Genomic DNA, 20224 nt, shown 5'->3' with positions numbered 1-20224 from the left:
TTTTTTTTTTTTTTTTTGGAACGAGTGTTTCCATCTTTTCAAACAGAAAGCAAAAATGATATTGGACTTGTATTGAATTGAATTTCTTTCAAACGATCGATATCCATTCAGTCAATATCGTTCTTTAACCAAGTTCTTTCGATTTATACATCCCTTGCTTTTGTCTGGAAATATTTTATCCTAATGTCCATTCTCATATTCATACAGTCTCAAATCTAACTGCATTATCCGTTTAAGAAGATTTCTGAAAAAGTATTTTCTAGAATAATTACGCATGCACACACACACACGCGCACACACACACACACATATATATGTATATGAACGCGTGTTTTATTTAAACATATTGTATGATTAATATATATATATATATATATGTGTGTGTGTGTGTGTGTGTATGTGTGTGTGTGTGTATCAATACATATAAAAATATGTTTTCTTTAAACAGATGTAAAAAATTGTTTCACTGGCAATTTTTCAAATTCTCACATTGATGCCATCTAATAATATGTTAATTTATTTGTTTTCTCTTTCCACCGTGAGGAGCTTATTTGTCAGAATCCATGGATTTAGATGGTGTAGTTTCTTATAATCCTTGTTTAAACACATAATGATTGATTTAATTTTGAATTTAAACATTTTTTATCTTTCATTATTTTAAATATTTTTATTTGTGTATATGTATGTGTGTATGCATGTGTGTATGTGTGCGTGTGTTTGTAGGACAGGGTGCCTGCTATTGTAATTGGGTATTCCCATCCTCCATGTTGTTGTAAGGTAGGTAAAAGAAGCAAAGGTCACGTAATGAAGACAGGAAGTACACCGATAAACGATAGCAAATAAATGTAGATTCATTTACATTTAATTACAAATCAAGTTGTAAATGTTTGTAGTAAAAGATGAATGAGTAACGTTACTTGCGTTTAAGCTTCAATATCCATTTAGAGTTTGAACGCAGCCTGGCCATCACCAGAACCGGGAGGATGTTTCCCCCACATCAGCATTATCCTGAGGTCTAGCCAAAAGGGAGAAAGATACCAAGCGCTAAATCGTCGTGTTTACCTTAAGGCCCTCCATTTGTCTCAGTGCGCCCGCGTGTGGTGAAATAAGCTCCCATATATATATATATATATATATATATATATATATATATATATATATATATATATATATATATATATATATATGGGAGCTTGGAATAAAAATATATTACGGTGGACTAATTCGCAAATAAATAAATAATAATGATGATAATGTCGTTCATCAAATTCCCTTCGTGTTTATTTACAATATTACATTAGCGGATATTTCGGTTTGACGATGAATACGCTGGAAAGTCACTTCTGATTACTGTTTAGTTTTAAAATATACAAACAAACATATGATTTGTGGCGATTTTTAATGGTACCTGCTTTTTTTACCGTAAACTGAACTAATTAATAAGAAGAAAAATTAGCGAGGTAAATTCGGCATGATTATTCGATTTCTAGTCGATTGCTCTATCATGAAGCTATATCTCCAGATTATTATAAATCTGTTTTATTTTAAGAAGAAACATTTTGCTAAAAGTTTATCTCCTTTGCCGATGTAACCTAAAATATACCCCTGTAAAATTATTCTTTTTTATCTATAAGAGAAGAAAACTATTTTACGATCGTTTTTTTTTCTATTTTCGATGCTTATCGGACGAATTTCTATACGAAAGATATATCAGAACACTGCAAGACATAAAAATTAGCTTTGTGTAAAATTTGCAAAAGATAAGCTCAACTGCTTCAGAACCTGTGAGGAAGAAACGCACACACACACACACACACAAGGTGACTTTCATATTATAGTAAAGATAGAGATACATAAATATGTATATTAAAGAAGCACTATAGTAATCGTGTTTATTTAAAATCACTGTAGGCCGTTTCAAGCTACAACTAACTGCCTATATTTTTATGTAAGATGGAAACAAAAATCTAGGAAACTTTTTTCTTTCTTAATATTGAGAAAAGTGTTTTCTATATGGAAACTAAATTATCTATAAAATACTTTTAATAGCGAAATATATATTTTTTCTACTTTACTATATTAGAAAACGACTAAACAGATGTCTATGGATTATATATATATATATATATATATATATATATAAACATTGTTGTTACTGTTTAATAACGTTTTGTCAAAAACAAACAAAAAAAACATTGAAGTGTTTATTACTGTTGCTTACCCCCCCCCCGAAAAAAAAGCTATCGGAAAACAAAATGAACCAAAAAAAAAAAAATATTCAACAAAATAAATTTATTTTACTTTTAAAAAAAACTTACGGTAAGTGTTTGTGATTTTTTTTATCCAAATTTTTTGCATTAATTTTATCCATTTTGTTGTGTGTGTGTGTAATATCTTTTCCTTGTAATGTTGTTGCTATTCACTGACTTTTAGCGTTCTTGCACCGTAGCTCCGAATTCTCGGCTTTCGTCGGCGTTAACGCCGAAAGCGTTCGTCAACGCTCGGCTAAGATCGTGAAATCGGTGGGTAAAATACTGCAGGAGTACCATATATATATATATATAAAGAGAGAGAGGGGGGAGAGAGTTATTACTACTTCACTCAACAACACTCCGGCCTTAATAAAATTACTTTATGCAAGATTCGACGTTATAATTTGATCCTGCTGTGCATTTGCCTTCAAAATACGCCTCTATATATCTCATATCATTTTTTCCATTGAAGCGAAATTACTCTCTGTTATATATTTTGGAGAATTTGCATATTACCAGTAGTCGTTGAGCTTTAGTAATGGAGAACAGTACTAAGTGCAATACATGTATTTTTGCTTCGTTGTAAGCAACTTGTGATACAATACATTGTCGTCTTGTATTCCTCAAGTGCACTAAAAACGTTATGAGAATATTTGGTATACATAGTTTATCATGTATTAATGTAATTGGAGATCTCACGCACTTTCGCATTCCACATTGCAGTAGCAAAACCCTGCTTACTTAATCTTGCATATTTTTTCGTTTTATTCATGCTTCATTGGCTGCTGACCATTGCGTTGAGTACTAATGTGACTACAGATTTTACCGGTGAATCAATGTGTAGTTCATTTCCCCATAATCATGCAAGAACCCTGTTTAGTTGTGTTGCCACATTTGCAAACAAGGCTCTGAATTATCGATGCGTTGTGGCTTTGATTGACTGTGAGAAAACACGTCACCCCCTTTTAACATAGTTTTCTTATTGCGGAATGCAATGTGTTGAATACACTGTTGCTTATATCTTTAATATGACTTCAGTTTATGATCCGTTTAGTCATGTTTGTGGATGTTTTATATGTTTACCGCGTCCACTGATGTGTTCCGGCTACCTGAACATGTCAACACATTTATGTCTGAAGGACTGCGTTTAATTTTGGCTTTCCATCTCTTAATCGTTATTTCTGATGAAACGATTGTTGAATCATATTTATCAAACTATTGCTTTTCTTTGTCATTATTTTCATATCGGAAAGCAATGTTTTATCAACACACGACATTCAAGCTTATTATTTCACTTAAATAACTATAATTTGTAAACTAATGATTAGATTTCGTTCAAAATGTGACACGTTTGACTTATAAATGAATACTATTTGGTTGGTTGGTTGCTTGTTTTTGTTTTACGGCATATCAACCCTTTCCGGGTTATTTAATGCCGAATCCAGTTATTTTGGGAAAAGTATTCATGTTGTATTGAGTTATTTTGTAGAATGTGTTTTATTCTTCAAGCTCTTTGTATCTTCAATCGCTAGTTTGTAGTATTTCGTTTTGTGGTTTTATAGTGGAGTTTATCGTTTTTGGTCCCTGATCTGCAGAACATGAATGAGTTTTGCAATGGGAGAGGGGTAAAATGTTACAGTATTAATGTTTGGCACATTTTCAATTTAGGAAATAAGCCAGGAAATTGGGGAGGTAGCAAGAGAAACGGGACATGGGAAGAAAAAAGAGGGAAGGTGGGATGTTCTTTTTGTTTGGGATTTTGCAGAACAAGATTAAGTTTTGCAAAAAGAAAGTAGAAAAACAAAAGGCATCAATGTCAGATACATTTCGTCTCAGGAAGCCAATATCTTCAGACAGCCTTATCTGGTAGCACTAGTGAATATAATTTTTTTGGAATGCCACATAAGGTTTTTTTTTACATAGGAGTCACCACTTATCAAGACCCGGAGGCCACTCGAGGATAAAGGGTTAAAGAGTATGCAGTAATCAATGGGATTATATTGTAATAATCATTAGTAGTGGAAATTAAGTAAGTTGAATTACTTAAGAGGGCAGTTCATCTAGAATTTGTTTATGTTAGACTTGAATACAACCAAGTTGTAGTCAGCTGGAAAGCAGGCAAATAAAAGAGAGTTCCACAGGCGCGCAGTTCTAATAAAGAAGCTTTGTTCATGGAACTTACGTTCTGATTTAAGCACAGATAAAGAGTGGGGAACATTATTGACAGTGGTTTCAGCTAGAGGGGTGTTTTTCATGAAAGATTGGCGAGAGGAGACCAGAGGTTGGAGCTCAGATGAGCATTTGCCATGGAATAACGACAGAACAAGGACAGGCGCGCAACGTCTCTTCTGTGAGAACGAGGTTGCAGGGAAGAGAAAATGGCATCCCCTACTAAGCTACGAAGTCTATTTTTAACTCGGTCAAGGCAGGATAAACTGTGTCTAGCAGCCCCTTACCCAGATGTGGCAACAGTACTCCATCCTTGGATGTACTTGGTTTTTATATAGATAGAGAATTGCCTCTGCAGTGAGGTATCTACTGGAGCCGTAGAAGGATTCCACCATTTTTCCAGAGACCGTGGCAACAGATTTGATGTACGTGTTTAATATACATACTAATACGATTTTTGATACACTTTTTTACAATCTGTAGCCGCCCATCTGGACTCGTGGCGAGTGGATAGACGTGTTTTATCTCTACGGTTTCAAGTGAGCATTGGCTGAAGATAGCGATTTCAACCTTACGCATTATTTGGCCAAAATGCGGCGACACAAACATTGTGGAGGGCATTAATGACTGGGGATACAGTCAAAGGACTCAGCATTTCCATCCCTTCTCATTTAATCACCTGAAGAAGGCCAGAAAATGAATTGGTCGAGACGTGGCGAAACAAAAACTATGAATAAACGGATTACAGTTTGCAAAAGAATGAATACACAAATTATAAATCCTCATCTCAAAGGATTCAAAAAATATATATATAATAAATTTCTACTATTTTAGATAGGAATTAAAGTATTCGCAAACAATAGATGTATTCTAAAAATTCAATGTTCATCTTTTAAAGAATATTTGGCGGCTGATAGCTCATACGAAGCAGCTTCCATCAAATGACCTTATTGCGACAAGGAGTCGGTCCACAAAGTTTTCACGGTGTCTTTCGAAAGATGTATGTACACCAGTTTGATCCTAGTTGTTGCAGAAGGTGCACGCAAAGTAGTTCAGACGGCTGCCACCAGGCGATCTCTGAAAAGAGCAGATGTCGGAACTGATAAAGTCACTTTTGTCACAATTATTGCTTCCCGCCATTTATGGTTTTGATGTGGTCAAGCTTTTTCTCCCCGCTTAATAATATAATATATTGATCTAAGCTTATTTAATTTTTTTACTCTCAGTAGTTTTATATGACCTAGATAGTATCACTTAGAAGAAACAGCTACACAATCGCATTGAGGTGTTTCAAAATCACGCAATGTGTTTCATGACGAGACATCGCTTGATACAAAAAAATGTCCACCCTCCGTCAAACTAATTACCTACCCTATCTATTTGATAAAATCAAAAATAAAACCCTTAACCCTTTTGGGAATATCAAACAATTACCACTGGCCTGTCAAATTTATCTTTTGAGGGTAAGGGAACTCAAGGAGAAGGTGGCAGAAAAATGGTTTTGATTGGACATCACTCAACAGTTGGCGTCTATCAATGAACTTGCTCTGTATCGAAAGGAATGGCGAAAAATAAGATACGTGGACTTGCACTTTGCACCAAACTGAAGATGCGACTCATGTTGATCCAAGTTGAGTCTGAATTTCCTACGGAAGATCAGTGGTTGCATCTATTAAAGCTGAAAGTAATCGGAATTTGAGGAAATTTGGTTTTCATTGCGCGCAGAGTTTTTGAGTATTGTAGTCTAGTCACGCTTTGTTCTTCGCATTGTGATACTTATCCTGAGAAAAATAAACCAGCACAAGGTGGTTTAATTGCTATTTATTGGTAAGTAGCGTGTATTTGCTATATTCCATTTGCATAAACGATGATCGGCGTTTTCTTCATATTCTCTAACCCGAAACCCTTTTTTCAGTCTACAAATTACGTATTGCCTAACATGATTTTAATCCCTTTTTTCTGCAACTGATTGACGTATCTCCTCCTGCGTGCAATGTTAAACGATCTGTTATAGTCTTTTCTGTTAGCCATTGTTTCCATATTTCCGTTGGAATTCACGAGCTCACATATCACCTCAATTTATTTATCCAAATAAAGGGATGAATTTTTGACAGGATGAAGTGTATTTTTTTTGTTTTTCACTTGATAGCTATATAAATTATTTATTAAAGTAAATAAAAACATATTCAGAATGAAATATTATTGAAAAACTGGTTTACTCATGAATTACTAATTTATTCTAGTATTTGTGTGAGATCATATTTCTCTTTAAGTACGATGCCGCGAGAGTCCCTTTCCTAGTTATGAAATTATGCGGAAGTACAAACGTCAAAAACTTAATATTTGGTCGATTCTAACTTAAAAAGGAGAGTAGATAATAATAGGCAATAAATATAGTTACAAAATCGAGTATATGGGGTTAAGTTTAAGAGAGGAGTTTTGGGGTTCTTAATTTTTCTAAAGGTCCAACTAGTTTTATTTTAGTATACACGCCTAATCCTATCTTCCAGGGTTACGTAAATATATTTATATAGAAAGTAAGGACCAATAACATGGAAACTCAGCAATTTTCGTTTCTGATTAGCGGTTGAATAACAATATGCTTGGTTGGAAGTTACTATATTATTTGAAAAAGTATTGTTATTGTTATTCCCTGCAGCAATTTTATTCTCGATGAAAATTTCTATAGAAACTGACAAGAAATGTAAGGGAGCGATAGATACAGAGAGGATGACGACTGACTGTGAATGATTTCGATGTAACTAATTTAGTTTTGACTTTGTGGGCGTCTTCATTTCCTCACCTGAAGCAATTTGAGGTCGTCTTTTTATTGAATTGCAACGGCCGGAGGCGTATAATTTTCTTTAGCACGATTTAACATACAGCTGTATAGACTATTTTACCGCCTTATGTTTGTATGAGCTGATTTGATTTTCTGTTGATTATAGAAAGTTAATTTATTCACAAAAAATGTTTCTGTTATGGATAGAATTAAAATTTCGTCCCATATTGACTGAAAAATGAACAGAATGTTTTATGAGTAACTAGCATGGTTATACGGCGTTGCCTGGGTGGCGAGAGGTGGTAGATTAAAACTACTGAGTAACCCCCGAAAAAATAAAAGAATTGTTTTAATCAAAATAGCAGTGGGTGTCTGTGCGAGCGAAAAAAGAAAATTAGCTGCAGTAGGCAGGTAGGCTCGAACCTGTAACGCAAAAGAGGAAAGGGAGGTGAAAAAAAACTACCGTTGTGTAGTACATTAACGGGGATCATGTACTGCAGACATCACGATAATGATGATGAGGGAGAGAAGACATACAGTATATTACAGTTCTTTTAACACATATTAGAGGAGAGGGTGATATGATGCAAAGTTATTAACAAGAGGAAGGGGAGATACACGATGTTCATTATACGATGATAAGCACAATTACCTTATGTTCGTGATGAAGGATGACACAAGACAACAATTACAACATAATGATGATTTCTTTATTCATCTGATCGACCGGTCGATGACGTCACGAATTCAAATTTGGATCTACATAATCTAAATGTTCTCTCTTCGCTTCCAAGCGATCAACTGACCAATTGACTGGCTCTCTTGCTGACTGGCTAAAATCCGAAATGTCCTTTGTCTATGACGTCAGAAATGTGTTTTTCAACGTGACCAATTTCACGTGGCTTTACATATGTTTGTCCAGCACACTTTTGACAAACAAAAGAATTCTTAATATATAAAAGAAACCTTGATTCTAATCTAACCTATTTTAAATAATATAATTTAATTTGCATTGTTCATTTTTTTAGCTGACATTTTTAATATTCCGATTGGACAACGAACTCTTTTTTTCCGATATAAACAATATTTAATTATTCTAATAATAGAATTTTACAATAGACTAAATTTTTAACATTCCATTTCTTAACCTTGCATACAAGGTTCGATTCTAGGCTTATCCTAATCTCATTTTCACTTATCTAATATTATTCTTATTTGCATGGAAAGGGGACAGCCCTTCCATGTAACATCCATATCATTCCTATTTTTCAAAAAATGTACGCATTTGTAAATTCTAGTACATTTTTCTTTATATCTGTACAACCATTTGGCTAAGAAAGGCCAGAAAACACATTCTTTATTTAGCCCTTTTCACACTGACTTCATAATTATTTATATCAGATATCTTTCTGATCTCCCTGGCATTTCCTTTTGGGTGTAAGATAGTACATCCTATGATCCATATCAGATACTACACTTTGATCTTGACCCGAAGGCCAATCCCTTTGCGGAAGATGGAGGGTGGCTTATTCTACCATAGGCATCATCACTTATCAAGGCCAAGAGGCCACTCGAAGATAAGCGTTAAAGAGTGTAGAGTAGAAATTGGACAATATAGCAACCGTTAGTAATGGAGATTCGGTAAATGTGTTAATTCATATGAAACGCCTCATCAAAAACTTGTTTACGTTAGACTTGAAGACAACCATATTGTAGTCAGCTGGAAAGCAGAAAAACGGAAGACAATTCCATGGGCGTGCAGTTCTAAGAAAGAAGCTTTGTTCATGGAATCTACGTTTAAGTTTATGCATAGATAAAGAGTAGAGGGAATTAGTGATAGTGTTTTCTGCTAGACGGGTATTTCTTGTGAAAGTTTGGCGAGGGGGGACCATAGAATGGAGCTCAGCCGAGCACTTGCCATGAAAATAAGGATAAAGCAGAGAAAACTCGCATCTCTTCTGTGAGAAACAGGTTGCAGGGAAGAGAAAAAGCCCACCTACCACAAGGCTACGAAGTCTATTTTGAACTCTATCAAGGCAGGATAAGTCCTTTCTAGCAGTTCCTGCCCAGATGTGGCAACAATACTCCATCCTTGGACGTACCCGGCTCTTATATAGATAGAGAATTGCATCAGCAGTGGGATATCTATTGGATCTATAGAAAGATCCCACCATTTTTCAGCGGCCTTGGCAACGGATTTAATGTGTGTGTTCCATTTAACATCAGGAGTAAAGGTCAAGCCCGGAAGCTTATCAAAACATAAGGCCTCCCCAAGACGAGAGCCATTCATTTCAATTGAAACCAGATTGGGATCAGATCGTTGATGATGTAAAGATAAAAGCTTGGTTTTAGATGCATTAAAAGTAACAAGCCATCTCTTTCTCCATTGTACCACTTGCTCAAGATCAGAGAAGAGAGAATCAAAGAGAACTTGGTCGTTTACGGTCTTAGATGTGCTACCATAGATAGTAGTGTCATCAGCATAGATGTCTACGAAAGAAGGTTACTTACACTTGAAAGTATCCTGCACATCTACGAGGCCCGCATTCGCCCATGAATGGAGTATTGTTGTCACATTTTGGGCTGGTGCATCAGCTTCTGGTCTCTTGCTCCTTGACAGGGTTTAAAAAAGAGTCGCCAATCTGATAGGTCCTTGACTGTTATCTATGCTTCAACTTCCGTCCGACCGACTAAGTATTGCACTCCTCTCCCTTTTATACAAATATTTTTTATGGTGGATTCACCGACGAACTATAAACCCTTGTATCCCCTTCGACGTAAATAACCCGTGTCAAACCCGACACGCAACTAATAGTTACCTTTACAGAATAGAAATCCCTAGATGTAAGAGAACCTTCTACTCTACTTGTTTCTTTCCCAGAACTGCTAGTCTCTGAAATTCTCTTCCGGGTACCTGCTTCGCGAACTGTACTAACATGCAGAAGTTCAAGTGTAATGTGAACAGACATCTTGCTGCTCAACTCCCTATATACTATCCCTGCAACTTATGTCTTTTATAGCAGCCCCTAAATCAAAGTTGCACTGTGCCTTATTTGGGGTGAAAATGTTACAGAAAAATATCCTGATACTTAATCTGACTTTTATTTCTGTATATTAAGCACCGTTTTTATGAGTTTTATATTTTTGTAAATCATGGTGTCTTATTATCGATTGTAGATGAAAATACGGATTTTCTGCTTAACAAACATTTTCCTTCTTGACCTTCTTGTGTTTAGTGTCACCCTCTCGTTTTCATATTCTAATAGTAATCTGTTTCATTTTCCTTTCAATGTGTTTCCATCACTTAAATCTTCTAATACAATTTATCGCCATGATCATCATTTACTTCACTAAAATTCTCCGCAAAATCTTGACTGTTTTTGGTTTGTCAACACAATGACCTTACTTCGACAAAAAAAGACTACAAATGGACTTTTCTCGGTAATACGAATAACAAATAACAAAAAGGTTTAAATATTAAGGATTAAAATTTAAAATTATTGGTTATAAGAAACTAGAAAGTTGAGTATGTGATGTTTTATAGCTTAAATCCTATGCAATTAATACAGTATGTATAACTGGTAATTTCACATATAATTTCATAGTTAAGATTAAAAATTGAATGATTACTAATTAAAGATTGAACTTAAATAATTTTTTTTTAATTATTAGAAATATGAAATAAAAATGAAAAATGATAAAGTTTTAATGTTTACTAAAAACATAAAATTAAAGGAGGGAAACATTTTAAGTACATGATTATTAAATGACAATTAAAAGAAAGCAAGAGTATATTGTAATTTTAGATCGTCCATAGTGTAATTTTATAATTGTATAATTGCATAATTGTATAATTATATAATTGCATAATTGAAAAATTGTGTAATTGCATAATAGTATACTTGTATAATTGCCTAATTGTACAATTGCATAATTGTAAAATTGTATAATTATATGATTGCATAATTGTAACATTGCATAATTGTAAAATTGTATAATTATATAATTGCATGATTAAAAAATGTATAATTGCATAATTGTATAATTGTATAATTGCATAATTGTAAAATTGCATAATTGTAAAATTGTATAATTATAAAATTGTATAATTGTACAATTGCATAATTGTAAAATTGCATAATTGTAAAATTGCATATTTGTAAAATTGTATAATTTCATAATTGTATAATTATATAATTGCATAATTGTAAAATTGTATGATTGCATAATTGTATAATTGTATAATTGTATAATTGCATAATTGTAAAATTGCATAATTGTAAAATTGTATAATTATATAATTACATAATTGTAACATTGCATAATTGTAAAATTGTATAATTTCATAATTGTATAATTATATAATTGCATAATTGTAAAATTGTATGATTGCATAATTGTATAATTGTATAATTGTATAATTGCATAATTGTAAAATTGCATAATTGTAAAATTGTATAATTATATAATTGCATAATTGTAACATTGCATAATTGTAAAATTGTATAATTTCATAATTGTATAATTATATAATTGCATAATTGTAAAATTGCATAATTGCATAATTGTATAATTGTATAATTGTATAATTGCATAATTGTAAAATTGCATAATTGTAAAATTGTATAATTATATAATTGCATAATTGTAACATTGCATAATTGTAAAATTGTATAATTGCATAATTGTATAATTATATAATCGCATAATTGTAAAATTGTACAATAGCATAATTGTAAAGCGGTGCATATGAAAATAGTCACAGATGATCTGCTATTTATTGACTGTTGCACAATGTAATTAGTTTTTGTAAGATAATACTTTAACATTTATACATAAGAAAATTTCAATATTTCATTTTATAAAACCTTACTGTAGTGAATTTCAAGGTTTCAGATTTCGATTTTCTGCCATAGCATTCGCTTTATTTGTTGAACATTCATTGATTACTTTTAATAAAATGTTTTCCATTCCGACAAATAAAGATTTCTTATATATAGAAATAAGAACAAATCTTTAATGTATTGATTACCTTTATAGAAATCTCTATTTAATATATATTCTTTATTAATAAATAATTTTATTTACTGAGTATATAATTCATTAAAATAAATGTTTGCAGTATATCGGTATATCTATCTATCTATCAATATATATATATATATATATATATATATATATATATATATATATATATATATATATATATATATATATATATATATACGGCTCCTTTAGTCTCTGACAGACTATGGATAATCACGAAGGGGTGCCTGCGCGTGAAATTTATGTAACGGGTGTTGCGCAATCACAACTGCACCTCTCCTTAGTCAACATTGATTCTAATATTAGTGGACAGTGAAGTGTGTACAGGACAGACTAGAAACAAATGCCGATATAAGCGGAGAGCTCATACAGCGCCTAAAATTCCCAAATGGTCACCCATCTGGTACTAACTAAGCTCGAAGTTGCTTAACTTCAGTGATCTGACGAGAACCTGTGTGTCAACGCGATTATGCCGTATTCATCGGCATATGTATCTATACGGATACAGCATAATCACGTTGGCCCACCGGTTCTCCTCAGATCATCGAAGTTAAGCAACATTGAGCCTGGCTAGAACCAGGTGGGTGACCCTTTGGGATTTCTAGGAGTTTCCTATTCTCTCGGCTTATGCCAGCATTCTTTTTACTCGTCCTCAACTACCTCTTGCTACTGCTATTTTACAATGCCGACTCAGGAGATGTGTGATCGGAGATTACGCGAGTCTTATCACAATAATTTCACGCGCAGGAAGTACTATACAAGTTTTACGGCGATTAGTTTCAATGAATATTAGTACGCATACTGTATGGGATGATTTTTTAAACGGAGGGATTGAACTATAGGATATACAAACACACACACACACACACACATATATATATGTGTGTGTGTGTGTGTGAGAGAGAGAGAGAGGGTAATTATTTTTATACCTAGATACACTAGAGTTTCATGCTTTCTCAATCATCAGTGTAGGAAGTAACGATTGTTGCTGATCGAATGATTAAAATCTCTCAATATAGCCATATTTTATTTTTGTAATATATAAAATTAATTTTAAAAAATATTGTTTTCACGGAGTAAAAGAGCACCACTGTCAGGATATATGAAGCTCTACCCGATTAATAGGAGCAATTTATAAGAAATATACAATATGGCGTTGTCTTCTTGCCCTTACTCTTGTACAATGCTGCGATAATTTTCCTCTTTCGATGAGAAGCTTTTAGCTTTGAAATGCCATGCCATAAAGAATTTACGTCCCTCAAATTTCCGTTTCAGTTATTGAAAGTAATGTAATCCTTATTGGCATGATAATGTAACAAAGTATTAATGTTATTTTTCATCTATATCTTCCTATTTTTTATATGTATGTGTGTGTATGTTAAGCCTTTTGTTTTCTAATATAGATTTATATAACCCTTTATCTATTCATCTCACATTTAAATTATTAATGCATTAGTATTTATTTATCATTAAAACAAAAATTAAAATAAAGGACAACTCGTTTGAATAATACATCCTAAAGCTGATAATATTGAAACTAATATTAATAACCACATAGAAACGAATAATCACAAGTTATTCATTCGTTCAAATTATCCTAAATACATTCCTTTCGATAAATCTAATATATCGTCTTCGTGATAGCGGGCGCTCTTCCTCGTGAAGAAAGAAGTTTTTAATCAACAATCCATTCAATCATATATAGTTAGGCATATGTACTTGGGAAATATGTCCCATTCCACAGATATGAAGAGAAGTGGAGGAGAACGTGTTCTGTTGTCTTCTAATCGGGTTCGCCTATCCTTCTTGTAATCAAATTCTACACAAGCATCTCCTACCACATGAGATTACGAACCTCCGTTTTTGCCTCGATTGCTAAACAACGGCGCACAGACAAGTTTCATTTGACAGCTGCATCAATAATGATCAGGTCGTCTTAGCAAATAGACGTGCTCACTCACACTGACATCGACGTTTTATATTATAATTCCAATCCTTCTGTGCAGAAATAATTTTTGGGCAAGCAGAAAAGCTCTGACATATTCTCACGAGTGTTTGTAATCTGCAAATCCGTGTTCATATTGAAAATGATTCGATTCTACCTGACTGACATTATTCATTCTATTACTAAAAAGGGTAGCAATATGTCTATGTTTATATATGTGCGTCTTTGATGTATCGATAAGATAAATAACGCTAGTTTTATCCCGTATCAGTAAACATGGTTTCGATTAGAGTTAAAACACCAATTTTAATATGATCCGACACACGTGTTATTAATGTGCGCATACTCTACGCGTTTATTGTTCATTCGTGGTTCTTTGTGTTATCCGTAGTATGCTTATATTGCAAAAGACAAAGTTCCAATAATTTTCTTTCGATTTTTGGTTTGGGTGCAATATTGGTTGACCAGATATCTGCACATGATGTCGAAAACAACAGAGGGATATTAAAAATAAATTGAATTAAAATTAAATTAAAAAAAAAAACGGTTGTTGAATTTATTGAAAAAGAAGAGCAGACGAAGGGGAAAAGGAAAAAGAAGGAAAAAAAGAGAAAGGATAAATATAAATATAAGACAATGTATACGAAGACATAAACACACAAAGTCAACGACTGACTGATATACGAAAGGAAGAGAATGCTTAGGGAAATGGAGAGGGGGTGTGGGATTAGAACCTAAACGATCGTCACTAGAATAATAGCAAGAAGTTGGCCAAACTTAAATTCGTCACGTAAGCTAAGACAGAAGCAAGAGTTACGAAGTCCATTAAACTTATATGATTATAATTTGGCCTGTGACAACATCATATTCTCTATTCTTTTTAATCTTGAGTATATACCCGTCAATATCTTATATTTTTTAATATAGACTGATGTGGTTCCTGGTTGATTGACTGTGTCTTACGGTGTCGATTATATACTTGAGAGTCAAAACAATGAATGTCACATCCCTAATTATTATATATTTATATAATTCTATTTCTGGCTGGGTTAGTGATGAAACGCTAAAACTGATATTTGAATTTAGTTATTTTCGAGTTATACGAACAACATATAACAAATAGGATTACATATTAAATATTAAAATTTTAAATTCTCTGTTATAAGACACTACAAAGTCAAGTATGTGATTTTTAAATAGCTTTAAGCATATAAAATTAACGCAGTATGTATAACAAGTAATTTTACATATACACAGTAAAGATTAAAAATTTAATGATTAAAGATTGAACTTAAATAAATTAAACAATTAATTAGAAATATCAAAGAAAAAGTCTTAATGTTAACTAGAAACATATAAAATTAAAGGAGGGGGAACATTTTAAGCGCGTGATTATTAAGTGACGAATAAAGGCAAACAATATTATAATTTTAGAGCCAATAAGCAGGAAAACATGGCTTAAAATATACATAATAACGTAAGTATACAAATAAAAACCCAACGACTAAAATGTACACAAAAGAAACGCGTGTATATTGTGTGTATATATATATATAAATATATATATATATACAATGTTTTACGCATATATATATATATATGCAATGTTTTACGCATACAAATTTGTTAGACTGCTTCGTGTATGAAATACACAAATAACTGACAGATCATTTACACGCTATAAACGACACCTTCCTATTCAAACCACAATAAATTGACTCCAGTTTGATACCCTGTAAGTGTGTCAACTGTCGTCAGACAGTGTGCGTTGGATATAACGGGCGCCTCGGGTAACAAAACTAATTCTTTTATTCGACAAAACTCGCGCGTCAATCACACATATTGTACAAAAAGACTATTTTCTATTTTGTATTGTGTTTTTCTATCTTCACCCCGGGGATACTCAGCTGGTGTCTTAATCAATAGATAGCGTTTGTCAATTCAATCGCGCATAATACCAATACTCATTTATTCGAAAGGTTTGCGAGGGAAAAATTCAATATTTCTCTTTGTATTTTGTCGCAATAAACATGATAAAATAAAAACAGTGCTAGTGTGTAGTCTTTTATAGAAACAATTTTAATAATTATAACACTGAATGAACAGGTGACGCTTTAAACATTCTAAAGTTTATGACAATCAACGTTTAAACTTTGACATAAAGTTGTGTTTTAATGTAACACAAAATATATCATTTTTAAATGAGAGCAACAATTGTAGAATAGTGAAAATGTTTAGCTCGACATTCTACCATCAAGGAAATTATTATAAGCATCCATCCATTCAATCTAGGCGCTTATTAATACTTGTGCTATTTAAAACCTAGTGACTATCATGGCAAAATGTGTTTAAACCTATTTTAATCATAAGCGTAACAGACTAACTATAGAACAAAAGCGCGATAATCAAACATGCAAATTCTCTAATATTATATGGTCAACACATACAAATTCTCTAATATTATATGGTCAACACATTTGTCTATTCAGTCTCTTTGTATTGGTACAACTGCAGCATAGAGACTAAATAACGCGCCAAAATAATCCTTTTTACCTCATATTACAAAACTTTCGTTTATAAAACATAAACTCTGATCATAACTTTATTTTATTAAATTCATAAAGCTATGAAACCACAAAACATCACGAGACCTGTGAGAACAAAGGCCCGGAAGGTTTAACAAAATTAAAATAAATATTACCAATCTCCTCCCGTATGTTTCAAATTAAGAATTTTCATAATTATTCACAATTTTCGCACTGGTTGGTTTCTGTCACAATGTGTCAGTTGTTTTGTTCTTCAGCTTTCGTCGGTGTTCATGCGGCGGAATTCATAATTTTACTGGAATTCGTATTATTTTGAATTCGATATCGACATATTTTGTGTTATTTCCATAACGTTGCCGTCGATATAACCTCCGGCCTTCGGGTGTCTCTCGTCGAACTCTGGCATCTTCCACTGAACAAGGTCTAAGCTTGAATTCCAGAATTCATATAACGTAATAAAAGGGATCGTCCGTTAACTTCAACATCAAGCCAAAACAATGTGTAGTAACAGCAGTGCATATTAAGACGAAATGAACAGTTTAAGAGAATTTTTTTTACCGAAACCACTATTTAGAGTGCATGACATCAGCTCCAAGAAATATTAACCAAACCCCAAAGGACATCTCCCTAAAATACGCATCAGTTTGTATATCATACATGAAGAGGCTGTTGATCAAAAGCTAAAAGACTGTGATCTATATACCACTAGAACTGTATTCAGTAGTGAGTCAAGTCGCTACGAGAGGAAGCATGACTGAGAACTGTGTGCATGAGATTCCATGTAAATGTGGACAATTATTCAAAAGTGAGATATTGCTCATTAAAACTGTGTTTAGACAAATATCGAAAAGCTGTATATCGCGGAGAGATTGGAAAGTCGGGTATGGCTGATCATATACAGAGAAAAAGCGGAAATAATCTACGTTCATGGAACGAAGTAAACATTGTAGATAAGGAAGAACGATGGAGAATAAGACGATTCAGTGAAGCGCATATGCTTAGCGACTATCAAATATTAAGTAGACGTTTATAAGAACCATTAATAATAAATAATAGATAATATATATGAATGGAAATAAGTGTATTGTCCTAGCATATATATGTGTGTCTGTGTGTGAGTGTGTATACACACACACACACACATATATATACATATATACATACACACATATGTATACACATATATATATATACAGACACACACACACATACATACATATGTATATATATATATATATATATATATATATATATATATATATATATATATATATATATATATATATATATATATATAGTGGGGACATAAAAAAATCCGCACTTTTCATTTTTTTAATTTTTTAAATCTAAGCTAAATTGAATGTACCTGTTTTTAACTTTTAATTGAAGTCTTGTAGTGCTCCTGTCAATTAAAAACGTCAAATAAAAAGGCAAAAATAAACTCTGCACAATGGAAAAATTTATTTAAATGTAACTTAAGAATATTAATTAACCATAAATACAACATAAACACAATGGACTAGTTAATATTTAGTAGTATCAATTTCGGAAATAGATAGAAACACTACAAGTTACTTTCCTTCAAAAGATTCACTTGTAAAAAAATTCACTTAATATTATATAGTATGGAATACATATGTAAGATAACATGGTGTAAACGTAAGAAAAATATTGGGAAATTCACAATTATCGATGCATGCAACTTAAAATGCCTTCCCCATTTTTTAATTACGCGAAATCAAAAAATAGAAAATTATATAAAAGGAACTTTGTCTGCGTCTGTGTGTCTGTGTGTCCCTGAGTTCGTTCCCTATGGAATCAAAAACGGTTGAGCCGATTTTTAAATTTTTTTTTACACAAATGTATCTCACGTGTCTGGGTGTTTCGTTGATGTATTTTCTGTCGAAATGCCTCTGATAATTATCGCGTATCGATAATCGAATAAACATTAAAGATGGAAGAGTCTAATTGTGACCAAAATTATCAATTTTATATAATCTAACATCACAAGTGCGTTTGAGAAGTTTTATCACTGCACTAGCAAATGTGTCCGGCGTTTAAAATCAACAGTAGGTTCTTTAGTAAGACAGATGCGCGTTCTAACAGAATGTTTCTGTTAAAAGTACAATTAAGCCATGATACATGACTTTTGAATTTTAATCTTTAATTCAAGTATTATATAAAAACTAGCATGGAAGCCCGACGTTTCCCGGGGTTGAACGAGGATAACTATATTTTTGTTCATTATTCTCATTACACAGTATTACATTAATTGTTTTTTTCTGGCTTCCTCCTCCCGTTTCTCTTCCTAATATAGTTACGGGAATTGCCGGACCTCAGTGCTCGTTATATATATATATATATATATATATATATATATATATATATATATATATATATATATATAACCACTTCATTTACTCACATAAACCTAATATACGAAAGTATAGATTTATGCGTAAACTTTAAGTATTTACTTCAAAAGTGCTCAATAGGTAGGTAGAGCTAGTTAGTAATTTATAAAATATATATGGCGATTAAGCTACACTGAATATTCTGCGTTTCATCCACTATAGGATTCGTCAGGCTTATGCGCATAAGCCTGACGAATCCTATAGTGGATGAAACGCAGAATATTATGCGCATAAGCCTGACGAATCCTATAGTGGATGAAACGCAGAATATTCAGTGTAGCTTAATCGCCATATATATATATATATATATATATATATATATATATATATTATAAATTACTATATATATATATATATATATATATATATATATATATATATATATATATTAGGACTCGAATGTTGCTCGTAATATATAATTTTAAATATTTGTACCGATAAGCGTTTAAAAAATAACTATACCTAATTTGTATCTTCATATTGTCCTTTGACATAAAATAACATTTATGTAGTATTTACTTAGATATTGTGATAATTTTGTTTGTTTTTAAGAAAACTAATAATCAAACATGATATTTATTTGATTACTAATACTTTGTAATTCTTTGCCGAATTGATCTGTTTTGGGTATACAGAAACATTCTGTTTGAACGCGCATCTGCCTTACTAAAGAACCTACTGTTGATTTTAAACGCCGGGCACATTTGTCAGAACGGTGATAAAACTTCTCAAATGCACTTGTGATGTTAGATTATGTAAAAGTGAAAACTTTGGTCACAATTGGACTCTTCCATCTTTAATGTTTATTCGATTATCGTTGTTTCCTCAAAGGCATAGAAAGAGAAACAGCTTGTACACCAGAGTCGATGCCATAGGGCAGATCATCTTTGTAAGAAAGTCGATGCAAGTTTGAGACATCTAGTCATCTTGAATACTGAGTGCGAGTAACACAGCACGATCTTGGAGAATCACCATGTTTATGATGCATTTGTCACGTGCAGAAACTTTTTAAAAATCGTTTAGAAAGTCTGCGCATGTGTGCTGTTTTCCTTTCGTTGCGAAGGATTGGA

The 20224-nt window shown here is 32.6% G+C and overlaps 1 protein-coding gene across 1 annotated transcript in view; it reads left to right on the top strand.

Moving 5' to 3' along the window:
* LOC145292845 (cGMP-dependent protein kinase 1-like) overlaps positions 1-20224 on the top strand; it is a 736944-nt gene that overhangs the window by 328583 nt on the left and 388137 nt on the right. The window lies entirely within an intron of this gene.

The sequence above is a fragment of the Euprymna scolopes genome, chromosome 14 (genome assembly GCF_053919585.1).
Source record: "Euprymna scolopes isolate OS-2025 chromosome 14, ASM5391958v1, whole genome shotgun sequence".
NCBI lineage: Eukaryota > Metazoa > Mollusca > Cephalopoda > Sepiida > Sepiolidae > Euprymna > Euprymna scolopes.
Note: the sequence above shows the minus strand (reverse complement) of the source record. Positions and strands in the feature narration are given on the sequence as shown.